Source organism: Anser anser, assembly GCF_964211835.1.
Source record: "Anser anser genome assembly, chromosome: 3".
NCBI classification, from domain to species: Eukaryota; Metazoa; Chordata; class Aves; order Anseriformes; family Anatidae; genus Anser; species Anser anser.
Window position 1 is genome coordinate 123,160,377 of NC_139722.1, and position 25,184 is coordinate 123,185,560.

The 25,184-nt window shown below is 40.6% G+C and overlaps 1 protein-coding gene across 1 annotated transcript in view; it reads right to left on the bottom strand.

Annotated features, from left to right (window-relative positions):
* MEIS1 (Meis homeobox 1) overlaps nucleotides 1-25,184 on the bottom strand; it is a 435,557-nt gene that overhangs the window by 392,492 nt on the left and 17,881 nt on the right. The window contains exon 2 of the mRNA XM_083828210.1: nucleotides 24,140-24,212. The gene's annotated coding sequence lies outside the window, so the exon portion shown is untranslated. The remainder of the gene's footprint in view (nucleotides 1-24,139; nucleotides 24,213-25,184) is intronic.

The window sequence follows — 25,184 nt, forward strand, 5'->3', positions numbered from 1 at the left end:
ATAAAAATTCCGAGACTGAGAGGTGTCTCTTGATGGTGAGGTAAGCGCCTTGAGCAAATAAGTGCCTGGATAACTCAGCTCACTGAAGTCTGAGCACTGTGTTTAAAGAGTTAAGTTCAGAGCAGAGGGGAAGGCAAAGCAGGGTATGAAGGGCTCCTTTCTACACTCCTTGAAATCAGTAGCTTCAGCAGATACAGAACTGGCCTCTAAATGCTGAAGCTGTGCTAACGCATATGTTAAGGAGAAAGAAATAGTCATTTGGACTTGGGGGGTAAAAAAACACAAATGCTGTGGCTTTGAAATAAAAGAGTAAAAAGAATAGGCTCAGGAAGGTGTATAAATCCTCTTAGGCAGCCTCTCAATATTCCCTTTCCTGTAACTTCGTAGCAGGGCTTTAGCAAATGATCATTTCAAGGAGAATGGCCATACACTATCATCAGATAGCCATTTCTGGCTTCATCCTGATTAGAATGACAGTCAAGTTCAAGGCAGCTAACACAGCAGGTCCAAACAAACCTCTACATAAATATAGTCTCATTGTGGTGCCCCTGTTTAGGAACAGTTTTTGTTTGCTTTAAGCTTATTCAATTAGAGTTTTGATGGATACCAAAAATAATAATAATAATAATAATAATAAATAGATTTGCAGTACACCAAGAAGGGAGATAGGTTTAGGCTGGAGTGGAAGATGCAGATGACTCCTAAACTAGAGAGAACATCTGAAAGCTTTTTTAAAACACATAATTGCTATCAAATATCCTAGTGTAAGCCCAGGAAATTAAACATTTTCAAAAGATTGAACCAGCAGTGCAAAACCTAATACTGGGGACAGCCCCTTTGTACAGGTCTGAGAAATAAAAGGGTCAAAAGTGCTTCTTCATGGAAGAGGACAATTGTGAAGGCAAAGAACAAGCTGGAATTGTTCAAGCTGCTCCACCGTGTTGTAGGGGGCTGACACAATCCCCAGGCAGCTGTCAGGGTTGAAACAGGGCAAAGACAGATCACAGCTATATTTGCCACCTCCTTCCGCAGACCTTTAACACTGCTTGCCTGACTCCAAGCCCCCTCTGCAGCACCACTGCCAACTTGCAGCCATCCACCCTATGCTTCAACCCGTCCCAGGTGGGGAATGCTCCCTCCAACTACACAGCATGGCTTGCAGTAGCTGCATTATTATTTGCTTACCATGGTGGCAAAGTCCACTTAACCTTTTCACAGCCATACCATGAAGACAGGAGGTACCGTATTAGTTATACCTACAAGTTGCTACCACCTGCAGTCAGTTAGGCGAAAAGGGAGGTGAGACATCCACTTCTCTGCTCAGCTGTGTTCATTTTGTTGACTCACATGCTCTCTCACCCCTTCCCCACTGGTTTACTGCATGGCATTTGACACTGAGGTCCTTCCCGCAAACATGAGTTGGGAACTGTCTTCCTCACGATGCCTCAGGATCGGTGTGCAAAATGGGCCCTACTCCTGGGCATCGCTAAGGACAGGGCAGGACCCCTTGCCCACTTCCACCCTGATTTACCTCCTTGCAGCCTCCCAGGGTGGTACAGTCTCTTATGATATTCTTCGCTGGAGCTCAGGAAAATTAGGACACTCTCAACAAGCAGAAGGAAGTCAAGTGTGAAAGTCTGTCCCCATCTGCTCCCCTCCATTTTAAGATTTTAATTCCTTACATTCCCAATAGAAAGTCAGTCTCTAAACTCTGAGTTATCCAGAGTGAAAAATAAGCATCAGGAATTCCTGGTTGCTTTTGCAAATGTTGCAGTATTTCTAAGAAGCTGACAAACACCTCTGTTCAGCTAACTTGTCACTTATCTTTGAGGTTATGTTGTCATTGTTATTGGTGATGTCCAAGGACTTTCCATAGAGTACCACTAGAAAAGCCAGTGATGAACATCTCTGCATCTTGGGCCGTGACAGGAGTGTGCCAGATGTACATTTTAGAAAGCAGGGCATGTATCAGCCTCCTCGTAGAGCCTTGTCAGAACATTTGATTAACGGTGACGTGCTGGAAATCTTAAGCAAAAACCACGGCCCCTCGCAACTGTTCTACCCAGATCAAAGCCATGTGGCCACAGATACTCAGCACCAAATGCAGTTTCTGAAGCTCTTCTGCCACTCTGAGTGTTTGAAACCAAAAGGATTTCAGGCTAACAGGAGGTTTAGGAGTCATGGGTTTTTAGCCCCTGAATTTTAAGAGCATAAAGATTCACATTATACTGCAATGATCTGAAAAATCCTAAATGTGCAATGAACACCTTACCTCAATTACTTGGTATAGAAGGAAGAATAGGCTTTCCAGGCCTGCTCCATGGCCCACAGGTTAATGGACTAATCCAATAAAACAATAGGTTATAATAGGAGTCTCAATACAATTAATATCATAAAACTAATGATGATCTGTTTCAGATGGAGCCACTGAAGAAACTAAAGCATTAAATATTTTCCCCATTTATTTAATCATATTGAAGATTTCAGTCATGTAAAAGTGTAATATTACATGTATGCACTTGCATGCACACAGACAAATCCACATGGAGAGATCCATTTAAAGTCATTAAAATGTTGTATGGCCATATTTCCCTCACTCATTACATGGAATGATATTAATTTCTATACCAGAAGGATTACTTCTGAAGGAGCTTAATATGGGTATCTTTCTAACAGAATACCTGCTGAAAGAGACTACAGTATGCTACAGAGAGAAAAACAAAACAACAACAAAACCAAAAAAAACCACAGATGTGCTTTGCAGTAGAGAAAGCCATAAAAAAAAATCATGCACAAACCAGCCAACTATCTTCCCTCCCATTCAGAGTTCCTGAAGAAAAGACAAGTTAAACCAATAGCCTTGGCTTCAGTTAACTTTCTGGGAAACAAACAAACAAAAAACATGAAAGAGTGTCACAGTACAAGACTTTAAGTCAATGTCACCATTCCAACAAGCCACAGCCTAGCACAAACCTAAGACTTGATAATTCCAATTCACTCTTTCTAAGGGCACGCAAGAGCACATCAGTAGTGAGCCCACTGTCCAAGGGCCTGGGTGGGTGGGTGCTCAAAAAGCATTGGTGCTCCATGGGGTAAGGTCAGGAGTAGACAAACAAGGATTTGTGAGGTAATCGTCTTCCAGTGGGGAAGACAGACTGGTCTGAGATATAGGAGCAAAATTAACTCCAGCCACTGTGAAGTAAATGGAGGAGGAAGACTGAATAGAGTAAATGGCACACTACTAAAAATGTTATTTGCCCCCTATCTCAGCAGATTTCTGTAAGGTCGTCAACACAGCTAGGTGCAATTGGTCATTTCTAACTGGGCTTACTACCTTATTTTGGAAATGAGCTTTAATTAAAGCATATGAAGTTGGTGGTGTTACCTCCCACAGATCCTCATGATCTCATGAATCCTATTTTGTCTCTAAACTAAAATTTAGTGAGGAATTTTCCCTATGACAAGACATACTCCTGTCTGTCTTGCCATTGTCTTCATGCTTTGAACACATTTCTCCAAGATCTAACCCAGCAAAAACTCCTCTGCTGCTGCATGAAACGGTATGATCAGAAAGGACAGATTTGCAAAGAGGGAAGGAGATTCAGTCTGAATTTACATTTAGGAAGACACCTACTGTTGAGGTGAAACAGAAGCATAAAACGTAAAGCATCTCAGTGACCTCCATAACTGTCCATTCATTGTCATATCCTTTCCTGTCAAGAGTTTACCCATATGCAAGAAAAAAATGGTGACCTGCAAACAGGATGGCCCCTTCATCTTTACCGCTGCATTGAACCACCACTGAGGGCCACCGACCAGTTCAGAATTAGAAAAGTGGTAAGGCAGGTCCAACACAGAAGTACCTGTTCCAAAGTTTTATTTCCTGCAGTTCACATTAAAACTGGCCCTTAATTACTAACATTAATGATTTATGACAATAATACTGAAGGATCACATGGAGAGCCATGGGACCTGACAGAGGGATCTGGATAGGCTGCACTGCTGGGCTGAGGCGAATGGGATGACGTTCAACAAGGCCAAGTGCCAGGTCCTGCACTTTGGCCACAATAACCCCATGCAGCGCTATAGGCTTGGGGCAGAGTGGCTAGACGACTGGGAAGAGGAAAGGGACCTGGGAGTGTTGATCGCTTGCAATCCAAGTAACAGAGCAGGAGAAAAGGAGTTATCTTCATGCTGCAGATGGAGAACTGCACCACAGAGAGAATAAAGTGACTTGTTAAAGAGGAACTAAACCAAGAACTAAACCCAGATTTCTCACATCTTAGTCCATTCCCCAAACCATAGCTGATCGTTTCCCACACAGCCTTGGAAGACTTTCACTACTAAACTCCTCTGAGCTTGCTGCATTTTGGCCCTTTCCCACGTGGCCCCGTATGCTTTTCACTTCCCTTCATCTAGCTGGCTGTTACAAATGCTCTTTCCTTGGCCTCTCTGAAGCATTCTGTGGACAGGCATCTGTTATCCTTTCAAAGAAATGGGACCCTCAAGTCCAGCTTCTGCTCCCTACAGGAGTGCTGATGCCCCTGGTGTCCCATTAGCAAAGGCACACTCTCTCCCAGCCTCACGGGTGTGCTGGCTGAGCAGCTGTCCTCCTCAGGAATGTGCAGTCAAAGCAAATTAGACGTGTTCATTTGTACGGGCTGCAAAAGCCATGTGCCTCTTCACTTTATCTACAGACTTGGGCAAAACACTTCACACCCATCTATGTTCTTATGCCTCTACCACTTCTCAGGCATGCATCAGTCACCTTTGTAGCTGAAGAACCTTCCTCCCTTATATACATCATCTACTCTGACTCATACAGTCCCCATCTCCTGCTCTTCATCCAGTTCTCTTCTTGCTTAGCCAGTCTTACAAATCTCTATCAAGCCTCTGTTACCAAAGCATGCCCCTCAGTTGCTCCTTTCCTGCCCATGATGTCTGTATCTCTGCAACTGCCTCTGAGACCCCCCTTTGCTGCTCCCTCAACCTTTGAAGCTTAAAACGCATCATTAGTGCTCAATGTCTTTGCTCTGCTTCTGGGGAAGTATCACAGCTCCAAACACCTTCTGTGCCAGCAGACTCAGCTGGATTGATTTCCCTTGCCTTCAACTCTCCCACTGTCCACAAGGGATCCCACTTGAACGAAAGCCAGAAGCCCTGCTCGGGGAGCAGCGTCAGCCATATGCTGTTAGGCCTCTGCATTTTTCTCGAAGTGCGATATTCAGCCATGCGCTGCCACTTCAGAGTCACAGCCAGAATTAATAACGTACACAGGGACACCTTCTCTCTTCTCACCTTTGATTATCGCATGTACGTTACATGTGTTTATGCAGCTATTTTCTTGATGCTGACTGAGATATATGCAGTCTTATAATGCTGCAGTATATTATTTTTCACTATTTGTTTTCAGGCTGGAAAAATGCCATAAAAACTGTGAAGAAAATTGAGAACAGATCCTTTCAGCTGGTGTAAATCTAGATACCTCCATTGATTTTGGTGGATTTATGCCAATTTCAACAAAATGAAGATTCAGCCCTTAAAAATATCAAGTCATATGTTTTGCACATCTTCCATATTCCTAATAACGTGATTTGATGTGATTTTCATTTCATTAAAACTTCGCAAGTTATTTTTGTATGGAAGGAAATTAATGAAAATCTAATTAATCCTGGACAACTTTCTTTGCATCTGACACTGACGCAATACTTGGAGATTAGAGTGAAAAAATAGTGTGGTTGAATTCAAGTGTCTGTCCCACCAATCTGAGTTTTACCCCCAAAACGGGTAGATGAGGTCACACGCTAAGAGTTTCACACTATCTTTATTAAATTACTATGTGTTGATTCCCTGTCTTGCTTTTTAAATGTAAGGTGACAAAGATCACTGTAATCTACATTTAATGAAACATCATATCTCCTGTGTATTCTCATTGATCGCATCTTTTCTTATCATTTTTAAGCGAATATTGTGCTTTTGAAATGACAGAAGCTCCTTTCCTTGAAGAAACTCTTGCTGTCTGCCAGTGATCTTGTTATATGCTTTGAGAGCCTGTTCCATTTGTAATTACAGTCAAACTATCAGGGACTTCTTGAATCACAGAATAGCTGTCCAGCAGCAAAATTTTGTCAACACAATGCACCATTCACTGCCTTCTTTGTAAAAGTCACACTGCTGGGATTGGCATTTTACTGTTTATTTTCCTCAACATGGAGATTCACTTTGAGATCAGTAAGGAAAAAAAAATAAAGTGAACCATTTCTTCAAAAAGGTGACGAAGAAATTACTGAAAGAAAAAGTTTCATGAGAACCTGACAAAAACTGGCCTGAATTGCCATCTAGCTGAACCACCCCAGGTAGCACTCCCAAGTAATGGATTTATATTTCTGGGAAGCAGGTATTCAAATATTAAGCATGGGATCCCAATTCAAGCCAGACTTTTGCCCAAGTGTTTTTCTGAGCACTAGAACATCCCTTGTTCTTTAGTAGGAGGATTCTCCTGAATTAAACTTAGAATTGCTGCCATAACTCTCTTCTATGCCACCATTACTCCTCTTGCAAATAGAATAATTATATTTGGTTGCATTGTATTTGGTTGCTGATTTCAGAAATTTATCAATATTTCTTCAAAGTTCTGGAACAGGAACAGATGCTGCAAATTCCCTAATGCACTTAGCATGTCAGAATTTAAACAGCCCCAGTAAAATATCTGAATTGAGATCTGAGATCCAACGCTTTGACAAGCGTTATTTAATGCTGTGGTCAGGGGGATGATGTTTGCAATGTTATCCTGAGAAGGGGTCAGTTTCTAAGAGGACTGACAGACTGCACTTCATTTGTTAGAGCAACCCCACCGAAACCAGTGGACATGACCGTATTGCATCTGTTGAGTGAAACAGGTCTGGTGGTATCACTCATCTCATCTCCTAAGGCATCAGTCTGTCTTGCGCAGAAAAATACCAGATGTCATCTAGAGCCTTTTCTGAACTTTATCAACTCTTCTCTCCTGTAATTTTTACTCATCTCCCCTGCAAAGGTCTGACTCACTGTTTCCTTCTTTCTTTAGATTGTTCAGCCTCCAGGAGGGAGCTCTGACTTAGTCACGACTGTGGACAGAAAGGCTCCAGATTTGTAGTTCCACCCTACTTATGCTTGACAGCAACCTGAAACAAAGGTTTGTGTTAAAGTCAACATTACAGCAAACCTCAACACATCATTATGTTTGTATAGTTGAAGATCTTAGAGACTTGCATCGTTTATTACCCAACTCAGCATTATCATCTGTCCAAAAAATAAAGGTCCTGATTTATTTTGCAGGGCAGAAAACAGGGAGAGCCTTCAGTCAGTGCCATTCAGTTCAGCCTTCCATTTGCCCTGAGAAATGTGAGATTACTTTGAAATCATTGTTGTATTTGTTCAGAGAATACAATCCCTCTTCTCAGAAAAGAATCATAGACCTTGCTCACTGCTTTTGGAAGGAGGGAAATGCAGCAAGAAGAAAATGTCCAGTTGTGTCAATTCTGCCATTTGCCAAGCACTCGGGACCACGTGGTCCACACGAGGCCCAGATCAGCGTAGTTAAACATGAACTTCACTGTGGCATCATTTCAGGCTTTGAAGAACAGCAAGATACAAGACAAAAGGTTTTGAGTCTAAAAAAAATGTACTCTACAACTATGAAATTTCAGTCCTGACAGCAAAGGCAAGTCAAATTATGGTGCCTAGACTATTCTCTTCATAATGCTTCCTTAGGGTCTAGAGCAGCCGATCCCTGCACCTCCTCAGACCTGCCATTTGGTCCTGAGATCTTCCAGTGAAAGCTTCCTTGACCAAAGCTCTAGCCTACCTTCCCCCAGCCAGGGAGGGAACAGCAGCAACCACCCCCAAGTCTATTTTCTACATCTTTTTGGCTCATAGGCCAGTTTCTTCTGGCAGGCCTGTGCAGGTGTTGACAGGAGTTTGAGCGTTGGGTCCCTCTAGGCCAACGCCTACAGAGATAGAAAAGGGTGAGCCCTGGTAGCTGGCTAGAAAGGAGAGGCCTTTCATCCTCTACAATGAACCCCATGCAAGCAATCTGCACTTCTGGGTCAAGCAATGGAGTCTTCCCCTGGAGCACACCATGGTGCTCCCATCTTATGGTCCCAAAAGATGGGGCCAAACACAACAGCAACCTTTTCTTTCTCTTCTCCTAGGAGTACTACAAAGCCCTTTTCCTCTGTGCTGTACATACACCTGACCTTTCAGAATGACTGCAGTTCATACCTTTGACAAGCAAAATTCTTAATTACAATGCAGAGCCTGCACAGATTCTCAATCTGAAATAATTCCTAAATTGTAAGTATACATAAAGCCTGTAGCATTTAAACATTTGCAGCCATGTCTTCACCCAGAAGGCTCTTGAATCATTTTTCCAAGGTAGAGTTTTTTTCATGGTAACTACATCTTGTCAGAGATATGAAGTGAAATATTGGCGTCTTCCATTTGTGAGTTGATTATAGCTAATGGACTCATCACGATCATAGGATTTTTTTTATTTTTTTTTTTAACTTCATATTACCCAATCATGGAATGTAGCAGCACAAAATGCAGTCTTTATTCTTTATTTCATTCAATATAGTAAGTATTCTGAGTAGCCCTTACTGACAATCTGATTTCTCACAAAGGAGTATTTGCAAGGTGAAAGATGAATATTCTGCGAAATAGTTTACTTGTCATCAGTTTTGTGTTCTTATATCTCAGGCTGAGACATCCTCTGACAGATAAGTTCAGTCATCAGAGGAAAGAACAGCGGTGCCTTTCTCAAAGGCTAGACCACACTGCTCCCGTGTGGTTTCTGTGGAAAACAGAGGATGGACTGAAACGATGCTGTTCTACAGAGAAACTCCTGCTCCTCTGCTTGTACAAACCTGAGGCTTCGTGTGTTTCTTACATGGCACTATGCATTTTCTCGACACCTGACAAAATACAAACTGACAGTGGCAAATTTCAAGCAGATACGTTTTTTTCCATTCTAATGCCGATGGCCAGTACAAAGTTGCCTTGACTAGTGAGGCATTCAGCCACCAGCGCCGGGTGATTAGCACTTGGGTAACCATTTCACACCAGAACTGAAGGAAGAATCCTGCACCTTCCAAGATCTCTTCTCAGACACTAAAATCGGAGGGTTTTTGTCTGCTTCACACCAGAGAGAGATCTGCATTACACCTGCAGCACCAGTCTCCATGAGAAATGCTGCACGTCGGCACCCCAGCCAGGCTGTGTCTGGCGGCATTTGCCATTTGGCTGCTGTTCTCACACATCACAGGCAGTGGGCATGATTCCTGCAATGATTTGAACCCAAAGGCTGCAAGCGTCTTCAGAAAGAGTGCAAATATTTTCCTCCTGAGAGAGACGTCTGAGAAGTCAAAAGCTATTGATGAGCAAACACCGGCCCAGCAGAAAGTACTTCCAGGATCAAGTCCTTAATTTGCAAAATATTTACTCTGTAATACACATTTATATCAACTGAGGTGACAGATGCAATATAAGGCATTATGGAATCATAACCATTAATGCCAACTGCAATAGAAAAATGACTGAAAAAATAATTGTATGCTAGATATACTTGTTCTTTGAGTCTGTGTTAAGACCAATAGTGTTTCCTGTAAATATGACATTCAACTCCTCTGAGCTTCACACAGCCAATTTTACATTAATTCAGTGGATCCTTTTCAGAATGATCTAAATTGTTTTCTTTCTTATTCTCAAACCATATCTGCAAGAAGGTGGTAAAAACAGCCGCTATTTTTCAGAGTAAGAGCATTTTTAACCCATTCCATCAGAAAGGCCTGTCTTCCTTAAATTCAAACTCCAAAGCTATTCCCCTGTATGTGGAGAACATGCAGACAGGAGGGAGGGAACAGGGGAACGAAAGAGACCTAAAGGAGAAATAATGCCGTATAGAAACAAGCTTTACAGGAGAAGTCTCAAAGAAATCCCAAAAAGCTAATTCTACCCAAATCCCCCACCCTTTCTATGGAAAACCCAGCAGGCTGGAAGCTCATAGGAACGGAGCAGACGAGTTCAGCACAGGGAAGGCAAGAGGGAACAAATCCCTGCTGGTTGTGGAAGCAACAGCTATCCCAAAGTCTGCTCCTGTAGTATCATCTCGGACTGCCAGCAGAACTCATTCCAATTAAAGAATACATTTGTCAATTAGACAGAAGTGTTTTATCTTAGAACTAAATAAGAGGATCTGTCAGTGTACTGCCGAGTTTACTTCTAGCATGTACCAGGTCTTAACCACACACACACACAGAGGACAGAGCATAATGAACACGGACTTAAAAGTTCAAATGGTTCATAGGCCCTCAAAAGGGATGAATGGCTCTGAAGGAGACGTTATGGTGCATCAAGCAAATCCTCCTTAGTTTACACAATTACTGACCCGAGACATCACAATTATTCCTTCAGAGCCATTAAGGGTCAAATGTGTTAATCCCATTGCCACCACAGATTATTTGTTATACAGTTTAGTGAGTAGAATAAGGAGGATGTTCTATGGGAACTGCACACTCATCATATGGTGACTGCATCTCTCCCCTGTGCCACATTGTGGTCATGCCAAATTGTGGTCAGGGGCTTACACTAGGGATGAGATACAATGAGAGATGGAGCAGGGAGCTGGAGTAGGAGGGAGAGGTATGCAGCCACCTGTAGGCAACACGCTGGGACAACACAGCTGCTCTCCTCCCCTGGTCCAGCTGTGGAGAAATGGGAATGGAGCTGGAGAAGAGTCATTTTCCTTCTAAGTGCAACATGCTCACAGAGCACCTAGGAACAGCTTCTGGTACAGGGAATTGTGGTCACCAACCTTTCTACCTGAAAGCAGGAAGCAGTTTTTGTATCCTCCACGTGCAAAACTCAGTGGCAAGCGGAGGTTTAAGCAGAGGTGAGCTGACGACCTACCAGCTATACCAGCTGCAGGAAGACGACTGCCCTGGGGTACTCTGCAACCCTTCCTGCAGCACTACCAAGCAGCCAAATGCACAGGAGCGAGACCTCTCCACGTGCCAGTTAGACCTCTTGGATGGACACACAAACCTCTCAGCTGTGTACTCCAAACACCTTTGTGTACATTTTTTCCTAAAAACACTCTTACTTTCCTTACCCTCTATTGGGGTAGCGCCTTAAAGAAGTGGTTTGTCGCAACTCAAAAAGCAAAACCCCCAGCAAAGAAATGAAGCCTTCAGCAGCCTTCCTCCAAGGAAAAACTGCTGACATGTAACAGCTGAGATATAGATCAACAGAAATCAGCATTTCTGAAGTTAGTTTTAGCACAGGGCAGAAAGGAATAACTAGTCAATTCAAGTTTAATCTCAGTAGAATTCTTTACCTTCTCTAAAGAAAGGAGAGCAAGGATGGTCAAGATAAGAATTGCTTGGAATGCCTAAAAATAATTTAAAACTTTCTTTAGGTATCTCAAGTTCATCCATGATAAATAATTTGCTGAAAAGCTAAGCTGAAACTAAATCGCTTTGGCTACACTGGGCTGTTGATTTTTGACTGAATTTACCATTAGCTATAAATTGATGTTCCTTCTGAAAACGATGGCACAGTGAACTATGAAGTCAGTCATCTCCTCAGTGGACATAAAGGGAATTGTGCCTAACCCCACAATCCACCAGCTGGAATAAATGACTCTGCTGTTGGATTACAACATGCAAAACATTGAGGCAGTAAAAGAAATGATCCTTTAACACCATAACAGTTTGTCTGAAAGCACTCCAAAAACCCATATAACTCTATCGTGACTGCAGTCTTCTGCGTCATTCCTGTGGAACACAGGTACACTTTTAATCATGGTATAAGCAGAGAGGATATAAATAAAAATAGGACACAACACAAGGATGAATATAAACCATTTACTGCATCATCTCTCATTACAGAAACTACCCTGCGGTTCCTGCTTTGCTCTGCTACTTGTAAGCTATATAATTGCTTGTCCCCTGACAATGCTATTTATGTTGCCTCCACTCACACTATACATTACTCTCTGTCCTGTAGGATATACACGTATATGCTAATATATTATTAATATGATAACACTGGGCCTCATTTTCTTGCAATTTTTTAATACTAAACTGGTAACAGCTGCACTGCAGCTTCTGTTCAACTGTTTTTCAGTAGCAGAAAACTTCCAGGGGGCAGAAAAAGGGAATGGGAAGAAAAAGTCTTCACTTGGGGCTTGAATTGGCCTCCAAAATATCATCAAAATACTGCCTAAAAGATGTGTTTTTGCAAAGTGTGGGAAAACCCTTCAGTGATGTATGGGTTACTCAGTGGGAAGAAAGTAGATTTTGGCTATACGTACACATTAAACTGCACACAAGCCTAACGTTTATAAATTTCCCTATAGAGAGGTGAATATTACCAGAGACCTGGGAGGGAGATAGGAGGCAACTGAAGACAGAAATACAGGAAAATGGTAATTTTAGCATGCACCAGGAAAAAAAAAACACTTTATATTTGTTCTTTCCTTAGAGATGTACAAAATTTCAGGAAGCGAGCACAGCAAGTTCACAAGTAGGATAACTTACCTACAAAGTCAAGTTTTATAGTAGCAACGAAACTTTTCATAGCTCCTAAATAGTGTAAGGAGAGAAACTGGATTCTCTGTTTTCTGTTCTTTTTGTAAAGGTAATGAAGCCCAGATTCAGCAAAGTACTTGAACAGGTTCTTAAATGGTAAGCAAGAATGTTATCTCAACTAACTTGTACGGAAAGAGTCAGAAGATTCAAGCTAAGCATGACTTGAAAATAATTTTTTGAATTGATACCATTCATCTGACTGAGCAGATGTAAAACATGAGTAAATACTAATATGGGGCTATTATTCATTTTCCTTCTTTCCTCAAACCCACAAATTGACAACTGTACTCAACAATGTTGGGAAGACAAAGATTTTCCACTCACTTGTTTTTAGGCACAAGAAACTCGAAGTAATATTTTTTTTCTTATAACTGCTCTCCTGCGATGGGAGGAAAACTCTTGTTATGCTTTTATCTTGAATTCAGTAAGTCCTGTGAGAGGTGATTGTTTACACTTGGCCAAATGTTTCCACATTTGTGCCAATTTTAAAACCACGGATTTGTTCTTCTCAGTGATTATTGATGCTGAGATGACGACCACATTCTGTGCTGTTCTCATCTACTTACAAGTATAGATAAGCTTTCTACCAAAAGAATTCCTTTTAAACCTGCAAGACAGTAACATCTTTCACATGCAATGCAAAGGGAACATAAACACAGATAGCTGCTAAAGACCTGACTTTGTAATTACCATTATTTGTAATAAATGTTTTTAGTTTAGCCTAGATATAAATAATTCACAGCTGTATATTCAAAAAACTAGTCAGAATCTCATGTCACTATCCATAATTTATTATGGATATCAGTCCCAGGTGTCTGCTGTTGGAAGTGATCAGTGAAGACAGACTATGGACAGGATTTGCTTCCACTTACACCAGTACAAAAGAGTCAAGGTTTTATTTTATGAAAACAGCAGGGAAAGATTTGGCCCAGAACTTCAGAACATTTTTAGTTGGAGGAATTACAATACCGACAGGACAAACAGAAAGGCCTGCTGTATGCCTCCTGTTCTGTATCTCCTCTTGGATGACCTTGAACCGTTTTCAACTTCCCTCAGCTTCTGAACTGTTTCGGGTCGCAAATTCCGTGGCACAGACCAATTCACACTGATGCTCATATCTCATCTTAGCATCACTGTTAATGCCAGCTACATCAGCTGACCTATCCCAGCAGTTATAAAGGCACCAGGGCAGCAGGTACTGCAGCAAACGCAGAACTTGGAGCATGTAAGTAGCTTCCTTTACTTCAAAGAGAAGTGTTCTGCTGGAACAGGGATATGAAGGCCATAACTGTCTTTAGGGGTACAGGTAAGACTATGACATATATAAACGATTACTTCAGCAGTGTGAAGGATTCCTCAGACACCTTTTAGTCACTTTCCATCATCAGAAAGTTTCTTGCTGCTCTCACCTGTGTAACTGTTTCCTTCTCATGAACCTGTATTACAATACAGCTAGCTCAATGCTGTGGATCACTGAAATTAGCTACTGGACATTTCTAAATTAGAAAATTAAATGCTCTGCAAGAAATTCCAGTTTCAGACACTAAGATCTAACCTCATCACTTGCAGGCTAGTCAAGTAATCAAGAGATTTTCTACACAAATATCACTGAGCCCAACTGCTGCTTCTCAGCCTTTTTGCAGACCAGCCCAAGTGTTTTTAATCCCGCCTTTCTACCCATCACAGGACATAAAGGTTTCCACTGTATGTTCTCAGAGCTATGCAAAGCTGAACTGACAAGCTCACTGAAATTTCTACAAAATTTCTGTGAAAGGCATCTGTAAATAACAAAGTCTGTCAACACTTGCTGTTCTACACTGATTGCCAACATCTCACTCCTCTCAAAATAAATACCTCCTACAACTACTTTTAGTTGGCTGGAGTACTAGATATTTAAATGTAAGTTTAAAAAAAATCAAGTTTCCAATGTGAATTAATGATATTTGTTCACCATTAGAGAGAGACCTGGAGTCCATAAAACAGACCCAAAATATCAAATCAAAGTATGTTGCTCTCTGTACATAGAACTGCTGGGCTTGAATGGACTTCAAATGGCACCTCATCCTTCCTCAAGTGATTTATGACAGCTGCTTCATCATGCTGTTCTGCACACAGTAGTCCGCAGTGCATTTCCAGGTTTCGTTAAATCCTGGATAGAAGATAACCCATTCATTATTTCCCGTTTCTAAAAGTCTGAAAAGCAGAAGTATCCAAAAACCAGTACAGGCAATCATTCCAAAGAGGAGGAACACATTCAGCAGTAATAATTACTGAGCAAAAATCAAGCAGCTAGAGCAGAACACATACATCCCATTTCAGAGCATTCTTTCTTGACAAAGAAAGAAAATAAGCAAGTGTTTTAAGGAACAGCCATTTAGTATATCCCTCTTAGGCAGAAATCAGCCATGAGACTGTAAAATACTAGGTGAAAGCAAACACATACCACGACATAGAAACCACATTTCAAGTGTTCCGGCACTATGTTACAGACAGGTATACCAACACAGAGTTATCACTATGAAGAGTAACATTCCACTAGAGATGAGTAATTATGCAATGCAAGACTACTTTTACCCAATATCACCCATTTAATGGTATAATCACCTAAGGAACTTACCCAAAGTCTCTTAACGAAGTGCATGGAGTACCCAAGAAAAGATCAAAACAACATGATTAGCAAAGCAAAAATGAAAATGATAGAAATCTTTGAAGAGGATTAATACACATGGGTCCAGCTGGCAAGCTCCATCCCAAAGACCCAGCCAAATATTATGCCTCAAATTTGCAAGAAAAATGCTACTGTCTGATCATATCCTTCTTCCATCTACAAACAAACACCAGAATAATCCAGCATTTACATTTCCTCTGTCTGCAGACTCATCACAAGTAGTAAAGTCCATCTCCTTCCTGTTGCCAAAGGTATGAAGAGCTAGACACTTGCAAAATCACTTAAGACAGCAGGTCTGTAGGGAAATAGAGACGCTTTCTGCCAACCAACTCTTTTAAAGTATTAAGAACTTTAAAACAAGCTCTGGCCGTGCTTCTGTTGGCTGGACTTTTACTATCAAACAGCCTGAAGGGCCACGTTACCATTTCAGACAGACTCATCGATAGAGGGAGAAGTACATTTTACAGTATAATCCCACTTTATAAACTCACATTCAAGAAGGATGGAGTTAAAAACCAGTTCCAGTTCAGCTGCTGATAGAGAAATAGGTCCTTTCAGGTGAAATAAGTCTCACTCAATTGCCCCAATGTTACTTACAAAGCCAAACTGAGCGTTAGCACAAGCAAATGAAACTCTGCTACGGATCACAGCCTTCCCATCCCATAGCCAGGAGCCAGAGGGGCAGCTGATGTGGACGACTCTATAGGAGGAGGATGGTCCTGTGTGAAGCAGGAAGGAGCTCAGCACATCTGCCCTGCAGACAGAGCAATGGCTCTACCCGCTTCACGTCGTACATCATCCCCCAAAACCTCACAGAGTGCAGAGACAAGGACAGGAGCTGCACAAATTCCCACAGCATCGCTGGCCCTGGCAAAGACTGCGTCACATCAGCACCATCCAGCTCAGAGGCCAAAATCCCCTCTCCAGTGAGAGGGAGGCATGCAACCGTGCTTGATTTAAATTCTTATCCTCTCATTTGATAAAGCACAGCACATCATTATAGCCATCTTTTCAATAAAATGGAACATTTATTTTAGGCACAAAAACAGGCAACTTAATTATGACCCTTCTGATGAGATAGTTCCTAGGTTTTCTATCAACATGTTCCCAGACCCATTCCCAGGGGAATTCAGTGGTAACATGAAGAGCGTGACCGTTTATTTGGCTTAAGGAACACATTAATTTATCTGGCTTATAGAATTTAAACATCTGACGAATGACAGTGTGGTTGATTTTATTCATCAGCTAATTGCTTTGCCACCTGGAGCTGCAGCTTTATATATTCAGCTTATAAAAGATCTGAAAAGGATCTCAATTATTCTTTAATTTGTTCCTTGAATATAAAGTAGGAAAATCTGGCTTAATCAAACATTGTCTCAATTCTATTGGGATATGTCTAGTTACCTTATAACAAGGTAAGCTTTCATTTAATCATATGATATGATAATTTCCCACTTTCAAGCCAAGTATCCTCTTAGTTACAATCAATTTTCCACTGAAAAAATAAACATTGTCTCTTTACTGAAATCCCTGTAGAGGAAAATAGTCCTTTTAATGCAACTTGCTGTTAGTACAACCATCCTAGGAATTTTTGTGTTGGAATTCATTAAACCCCCTAATTTAGCAGTGACGGGCAAATTGTGATATCCTGAGTTTTTGGAAATGACTCTTAATGCGCAGGGCAACTTTCAGCTTAGTTGAAAGGCTGATAATGAGCATTTGGGCAGAACAGTGGAATCAGCTAAATCTACCTTTTTACCATATAATAGAATTTTATCTCATAAGAAATTCTGTGAAAATTCAATGGCCAATATTCTTTGTAAATGTAAAATTTGAAAGAAAATAAAGAGGAGAGAATATATGTCAAACAAAGTAGCTTTTCTCCAGAAATTGTGTTTAAAAAACCCTGTGTTTCCATACGCAGATTATGAAATTTATATATATCAACAGTCTTGCACAGTCATAAAATGATATTTGTCCACAACTCCACACCCCAACAAAATATTTCCAAACAACGGAGCACATTCACCCATCAACAGAGAAATCCAGATTGTACAATGAGCTATGGAAAGAGTGGAAGGAAGATAAAGAGTAGTCTGTGTGCCTAGGAGAGTGCAATAGTATGGAGTTTGCTACCTGAAAATGGTAAGATGAATTAAGAAGTTGAAGACACCGCCACATTGAATGTGAAGCAAGTATAAGTTTGTGTGGGAAAGAAAAAAAAACGTGCATGACTGCAAGGAAATCCTAATGAATTTGAACTGATCGAAGACTCTTTCTTTAACCCAACCTGCTGCCTGGCACAGTCCTCAGTGCTGAGCCAGACATGCTGCTTACAAGTGAGGAGTCCGAAGGCCAGTTGTACTGAAGAAACCTCTAATGATGAAAATGGCATGACAGGCTGGAGAAAGAATTAGATAAGGAAGGTAACATGCGAAAGAGAAAAGCAAGTTAAAAACAAAACTTCATGTACTAAGTCCTGGAATGCAAGCGAGCCAGAGGTAGGAAGGCAAAACTGAACCTGCTGGTGCTTTTACAGGTAGAATAACCCTTTGTGTAATCAGAGCACTGAGGACCTTTAACATCCAGACAATGGAAAAGCAGTGGCAATAGCAGCACAGAGGAAGGCAAGTCTGAACAGCACACTGAAGTAGCTGACACAGCCTGATCTGGGCCATCCTGGAATGGTTTGGTACGATAAACAGGCTTATATGAGAAACAGAAGTTCTCAGATGAGGAAAACAAACAAAAAAATCACCCAATAAAAGACACAAGTGAAGATCTACCTACTGATATCTATTTTGCATCCCTGGCTTTAGTTGTCATATGTTCCAGCTCCAATTGCCTTCCTTTATCAGTGTGGGATGCTCCTCATTTTGCTTATCTGGAATTTCACAGCAGTCATGTGACACTAATGGCATCAACAACATAGATGTGTGGTATTAACATGGCGTTCTTTATAGGAATTGTTGTTAATCAATGTAGTTATTTTAAAATCATACTTGTGTTGGAGCAATTCTATTTTAGCAGCCAGTTGCATTAACTTTCCCTCAGATAAGAAGGGGAGATCTCTCTGGAACTCTCTTCTCTGGGAATGTCATCTTTGTTCCCCTCTAGCATCTAATACACATGAGGTTGAGGCAACAGCTGAATTCTCAATTAGCTTTGTTCACTGAATTTAAGACAATAATATCTATTTTTAGCACTGAAAAAATCTTTTAATCCGTCTCGGTATTGCTTTAGAGAAAGCTGGATCTTGGATGTATTGAAGATATTGTGAATTTCCAGTCTGACTATTTTGAGAGAATTCTGTAAAATGGGTATATTTTTAGGAAGAAAAATATATACATTTCCAAAGCTAACACCCATACATGTTTTCTGCATTACAAATATCAAGGGCCCAAATATGACTGGCCAGCAGGAATTAGCTTAATTTACATATCTTCTCAATGCAGCCTGTGATGCATGTTGTGCAACCATAAAACAAACCAGAATAAAGCAAACTCCAAATTCTAACAGATTGAATAGACACAAGAAAAAAAGTAGACCTAGACAGTCTGTAAAGACTGCATTCTGGGACAATATATGAATATTAAATTCTAACACAGGCATACCAACAGGTAAATATTCATTCTCACTTCCTCATGAACTAACTGCCTTTTCTGCCAAGAATAATAATGCAATGTGATCTACAAAGCATCATAGAGCATTAAAAGTGATAAAGTCTGTCCTTTTATGCAGTGCTAGCATGAGAAAAGAGAGCACTAAGTTTTGTGCAAGTGTAAAAGCACCACGTCCAACAGAATGACTCCTGGCAGAAATCAGAAATACCTCCCGTATACTTAGAACTGGAGTCACTAGACAGAGCAGAAATTGAGTATCCTTTGCCACAGCTTTAATATCACCCAGTGGTGCTTACCCCACATTTCCAAAAATTGCGAGAAGCCAATCCTGATAGCCATGTGTATGTCATTAGATATACAAACATATGAACTCTAAACACAGTTATTTGGGACTTAGTTGTCCCCTTTCGGTCTATTCCCATTCTCTAGTTATGGAAATAGCAAGATACTACAGTAGCCCCATTAGATTTTGGCTAGCTTCAGAGGGGCTGTCCTGGCCAACCAGAAGGAGAATGTACTTCATTCTCCCAAACATATGGCAGCTATCAAGTGGCGCACTCAATTAGAGCTGTTCAGTGCTCTCCCAACCTAATCTTTTTTCAATGAATAATCTTTTGTTTTCTTAAAGAAATATCTATACATGAAAAACACATGTTAGATGGGGATTTGGGACAGAATTTCCTTTATTAAAAAGAAAATCTATTTTCATCTTCTAGGCTGTGGTCCTCTGTTTTATTTTCCTCCTGCTTCATCTCTTTAGCCTCCAACAACTAATAGGGAAAAAAGAATCCCATCCTCCAATTTTTAGAAACTAAAAGCCTTGGAAGAGTTTTATTACAGAAAAAAAAAAAAAAAAAAAAGAGGAGAAGGACAGATTTAAAATAAAAATAACTTGCCAAACAGATCCAATAGTTTTCCCAAGTTTCCAAGCTTCATGTGTTGCCAGAGCAAGTAATATTTCTCAGGCTCAAATTAAACAGCATCGCCAATGGCCACCTCCTCTCACATCTATCTACTCTCCATCTTGCAGCCGGATCAGCATTAGAGATCCTGACAGCACTGTCAAGAGATATCATGATTTGAAAGACCATGTACCTTGAGCATTTCTTTCAAAATTATCACTCTACATGAGAGCAGAATCTTAGCAGACGGATGCAAGTGCTCCTCCCTTTGCTTTGGCTGTTCTCTGAACAAATAAACTACTCTCAAAGCACATCACTTAATTTTAGCATAGACCAATAATTTCAATAGCCTAATTGTCAGGGGTAATAAGCTAAAGGTATAAGAAAGACCTCATCCGTTTTCATTTAAGCTCAGAGTTCTTGTCTTCTCAATTTCTCTTGACACAGAAGACAGGATAAAAAAAAAATAAGGAGCCAGAGGAAGAAAAAAATGGGAAAGCAACATCCGAACTTTCTCTGCCAACCTCCTGCCACAGCATGTGCATTTTAAAGAGGCAGCTTTACTACCAGCACTGGCACATAACTTTAATTCATTACAGGGCAGCCTCATTAAATTGACATGTTCTGAATGGACACCAGAACTAGAAATTACTCATGAATTCAGGTTTACAGAGCTCAGCACCAGATTCAGCTGGGCTGATTAGATGAAAGTATAATTCAAGTATACCTCTCAGCTGTCCCTCATTCAAGCAATGTTATTATTTCAAGCCCTAACAAACCTGTCTTCCTCAAGAATTTAGTACCTTCCCACTTTTACTGAGGAGAAGATTTACCTCTGAAATAAAGAATCACCAAAAAAAAAAAAAAAGACATTATAGAAAGAGTTATTTCCAGTATAGAAACATGCTCCAGTGCATTCAGAATCTCTTGAAAAAGCAAATGTTTATTTTATGCCTTCCTCACTGTGGATCTTTGTCAGAGAGCTAGTTACCCCTTGACAAGTTAAGGCATAAGACTTTGGAGGGAGCATAATCTAAAAATGACCTGCACTGTGGAGAGAAGAAACCCAAGAAACACTAATATTGAGACCACCAAGTGAGGAGAAGCAATAGATAGCACAGGCTTTGAAAGGCAACATTACGTGCACATAAGCCAAGCCAGTATTTTGTAGCAGACAATATCCCAGCAGAGAGCACAAAGCTGATAATCCTCTCACTAGATAGCTCAAATCCAGAATCATTACATTAATTTGTGGATGTGATATTATGAGGATAGATATTAATTAAAAGGAGGAACAGAGAAGTGGTCAGGGAACTAAGGAGGCTGTCTTGAAGGAAGATGGAAAACGGCATTCGTTCAGCTCGGGTAGGCAACGACTGGGAAAAATCGTAACTGGCCACTTATCCGTGAAGGCTAGAAATCCCAGAGACAGAACTTATCATTACAGCCACTGAGCAAGAGGAGGTATGGACAGCTGAGGAGAAGAGTGTTAACAAGCATCAAGGAGACTGGAGCTTTCACTGCTCTCCTCTGAGCTGGAGGAAGAGGGTTGTGCCAATGGAGCACATGGAGCCCGCTCTGTGTGCTTGCTTCCACCTGTAACAAAGCAGTAAGGTTGCCCTCAAGGAGGATTAACAAAAATGAAAGCCACCTCCTCACTGAAGTTTAAGCAGTGAGACTACAGCCTGCACAGCCTACAAATGAATAAAGCATTTTCAGTGTGTGTTTTATTTACAACAAACCACATTTTTAAGATAGCCAAAATGAGATAAATTCAACCCCAAGCTTACAATGCAAAAAGAACTTTTTTTGTTGTTGCTGGACACTAGTAATATAAGCAAGGAAAAGAAAGTTGGCACCCTTCTTATTTGATAGCCTCAAAGATGGGATACTTCCACATGCTGGGAATGTTCAAATAAAATTTTCAAAAATTCTCCTGCTCACCTCTGTGGGAGTTGATCTGAAGTTCAGCCTCACACCTCTAGAAATAAAGCCTTCAGTTAGTCTTCTGGGGTGCCTCTGCCTCTCCTATTGACAGTGTTCCACTCTTCAGGTCCTTCTTCAATACTCAAAGATCCAAGACGACTTGCTTTAAACGCCACCATTTATAGAAGACCACTGAAAGGCTGGATACCTGGTTTGTTGTTGGTTTTTTGTTTGTTTGTTGTTGTTGTTGTTGTTTTTAAGTCCTCTGAGAGAAAACTTCTCAGTGAAAGAATTCTAACTCCTTGCCACTGTGGCCCAAGCTCATATTGGATTTTAGCCAGCAAATGTGGGTAACAAAAGCTATTTCAGCAGTCCATACAGGCCTAATGCAGGCAGAGGTCCCTGAAATCCATCTTGCCCTGACTGTACTTGGACTGGTATCCACATTATCTTTAACCTTTCTTTGTTCAGTAGTATTGTAATCCCCTTTCCAAAACTCGGATCAAGGTACTTCCAGGCATGAGATTAGTCAGCTGTGAAGCTCTCCTTTGCCATAAGCAGCAGCAGTCCTACTGCTTGAAGCTTTAGAGGAAAATCTTGCCTCTAGGAAAGATGAATATGTTGAACATCCTTCAAATACATTGCTGAAAATGGTTACCGTGAGACATTAAAATTCCTTAATTTCAAGAATGAATTTTACAGATTCTTTGGATTCCTGAGTGGTGGATCTAGTCTTCAAATTATCTGTTGATCAAACCAAGAGAAGATCTACTATTTCTTCTTAGTCACTTGACATACACAGCATTAGGACAAAGGTCATGTTTCAGCCCTTTCAATAATTTTCACAGATTTTAACTAAAGCCAAAAGGCCTAATTTTTCTCTAGCACAAAGTGGTTAAAAAAAAAGCGTTCGCACTGAAGCTGATGAAGTTATATCCATATAAAACTGGTAAAGGTAAACTGAGCCCTGAAACGGGTTTTCAAGCTTAAATGGACTAGCAGAAGGCTTGTGTGAATGATCCTGTATGGAATGTGTGCAATAGCTGCCTCATCAAACCAGGACACTATGTAGAGATAACATGATACTACAACCATGTACTTGGCTACAACAATATAGGCAGCACTGTAATTACAATAATGACCTCCCAGAGCTATTGTGTCTTTAATTAAGTCTTTAACAGTAGGCATTTGCCACTTAATCCTAACTCACTGTAACTACTGCAGCGTATCATCTACATTTTCACAAAGAATTACTGTGTCATATTTCTGTCAGAAAGATGAAAGGGAATATTTTAGTTCAAGTGCCATTTACAGAATGAAACCGTATGAAGTAAGAGGCCCATAGATGTCCTTTTAACAGCACTTCATACCAAGTAAACGCTTCTGTTCCCTTTCTTTCTCTTACTACTCTGCTTCCTCCCAGCATAAACTAGGAGAAAGCAGGCAGGAGGGGCTACACAGAGCCAATATCACACCTGATTACACGGATGATAAAGCTGTGACAACAGATTTTATCCAGAATAGGGTGCACAGCAGCAGTGCCACAAACGAAGAGTTTTCAGGTTTCACTTAACTCTTTACCACTCGTCACAAACCAGCCAGAAAGCTGTCCTTATTCGTGCCCGCCAGCCCTCACCACGCTGCGTTTGGATGGCAGAGCTTTCCTGAGATCCCTTTTCATTCCGAAGTGCTTTGAGCTCAATCAGTATTCAGTGCAAATGGGTATGGTCATGTTATTTTCAGCATCAATAACAAACAGTTATCTCAGGGAATTTTTCTAATAACGGTTCTGCAAAAGTGTGTAATTCTTTCCAAAAATGTGTGCATATGTATGTAGAGGAGTTTCTGTCTGTTGTCTGAATGGCACCACTGTTAACTCAAACATGGAGATTGTGAGTAGCTCTGTCAGTTCTACTTTACTTTAACAGACTCACAGGCACCAGAGATGAGAACAATTTTCTGCTTGTTTATTTGAGAGATTCTTATTCTAACTATGGAAACCTGACTCGGCCCAATTTCCACATCTTTTCAGTGTCTTCTTTGATATGAGTATTTTCACTCCATTTTACTGCTCCCTTCCATCAACCCAAATACCACATCCAAACTGTTTGATGAATGAGAAGAATTAAAACTGAAAATTATCAAAGTAAAATAGTATGGGAATTTAAAAGTGATCAGCCTCTTGTGTATTTCTGTATCATCACAGACTCTCAACACTGTTTTGCCATCACATACCAGGAAAAAAAAAAAAAGAAAAAAAGAAATACAAGATGATCTCTAGTTTTCCCTAGAAACAAAGTAGGGACTTTCTGTTGACAGTCAGCTCTGGATTAACTCAGGCACTGTAATTGCTGTAGCCTTCCCAAATGCATCCGCATCCCAGTATCTTACCAGATTTTGACGTCTTCTCTGAGCCTTCTATTATTCCTCCAAGCTATTGTGTGCAGTGCCTTCCCTGGCTGGTCTGTAAAATACCAAAAATAACTCGTTGCTTGCATTAATATACTACTGGAATGACATTAAAAAATAGCATCAAAAATCTTTTCACTTGTCATAGCTACATTAATGTATCCTCTGCAAAGTCCTGTTCTTTTCTGGTCTTTCTGACCTTTGTCATGCTTGTTCTTCCCTTTTAAAAGATTTTTTTATGAGCCTGGAAAATACACCCCATTCACATCATAGGATAGATGTCAACTGTTGCCTGAAGCATTTACCTTTCTCCTTTCCCTTTCTTTCCTACTGTTTGTTGGACTGCTACAACAGGATTACCTTCCCAACCTGCTCTCAGTGGTAAAACCCCAGTTTCTAGAGCAGGAGAGACATGGATGCTCAGGGTTTCTTTTCTGCCACTTGAAGTGCAAGAAGTATTACTCTCAGGTACACAGATAAAACCTGTTAGCAAATTCTAATCTCCTGCCCACAAACCATGCAAGCCTGGTAAGGTAATCAAGGCTGACACAGACTGGGAAAAAAAAATGACAAAGCTATTTTGCATTGTAATACCTAATGCTTTATTCATACTACAAACCAAATTGAACACACACAAGTAGAAAGACTTATCGATAAATACCTGTTACATCACAGACAACCTATCTGTAGGAAGATAGTTAAATAAAAGATATTTGAAATAGCTGAGGAGATGCAAACTTTGTAAGCAAGTAATATAAGCTCTACAAATGCATCAGGAATTGTCTACAAGATTGGCTTATAACCATAGCTGTTTGGTGGGGTACTACATGAACAAAAAAAAGTTGGCTAAAAACTAGGTTTCTACTAGGAATGATAAAAATATCTTTTTGCTTCTGAACAAATCAACAATAGGGAGAAAAAAAGACAATATTTTTATTTAATTCTTTAGATATCAGCTAACCAAATGACAACACATCAAAATATAGCTGCCGTTCTTTCTGCTCACTACAAGATTTTACTGCCCACC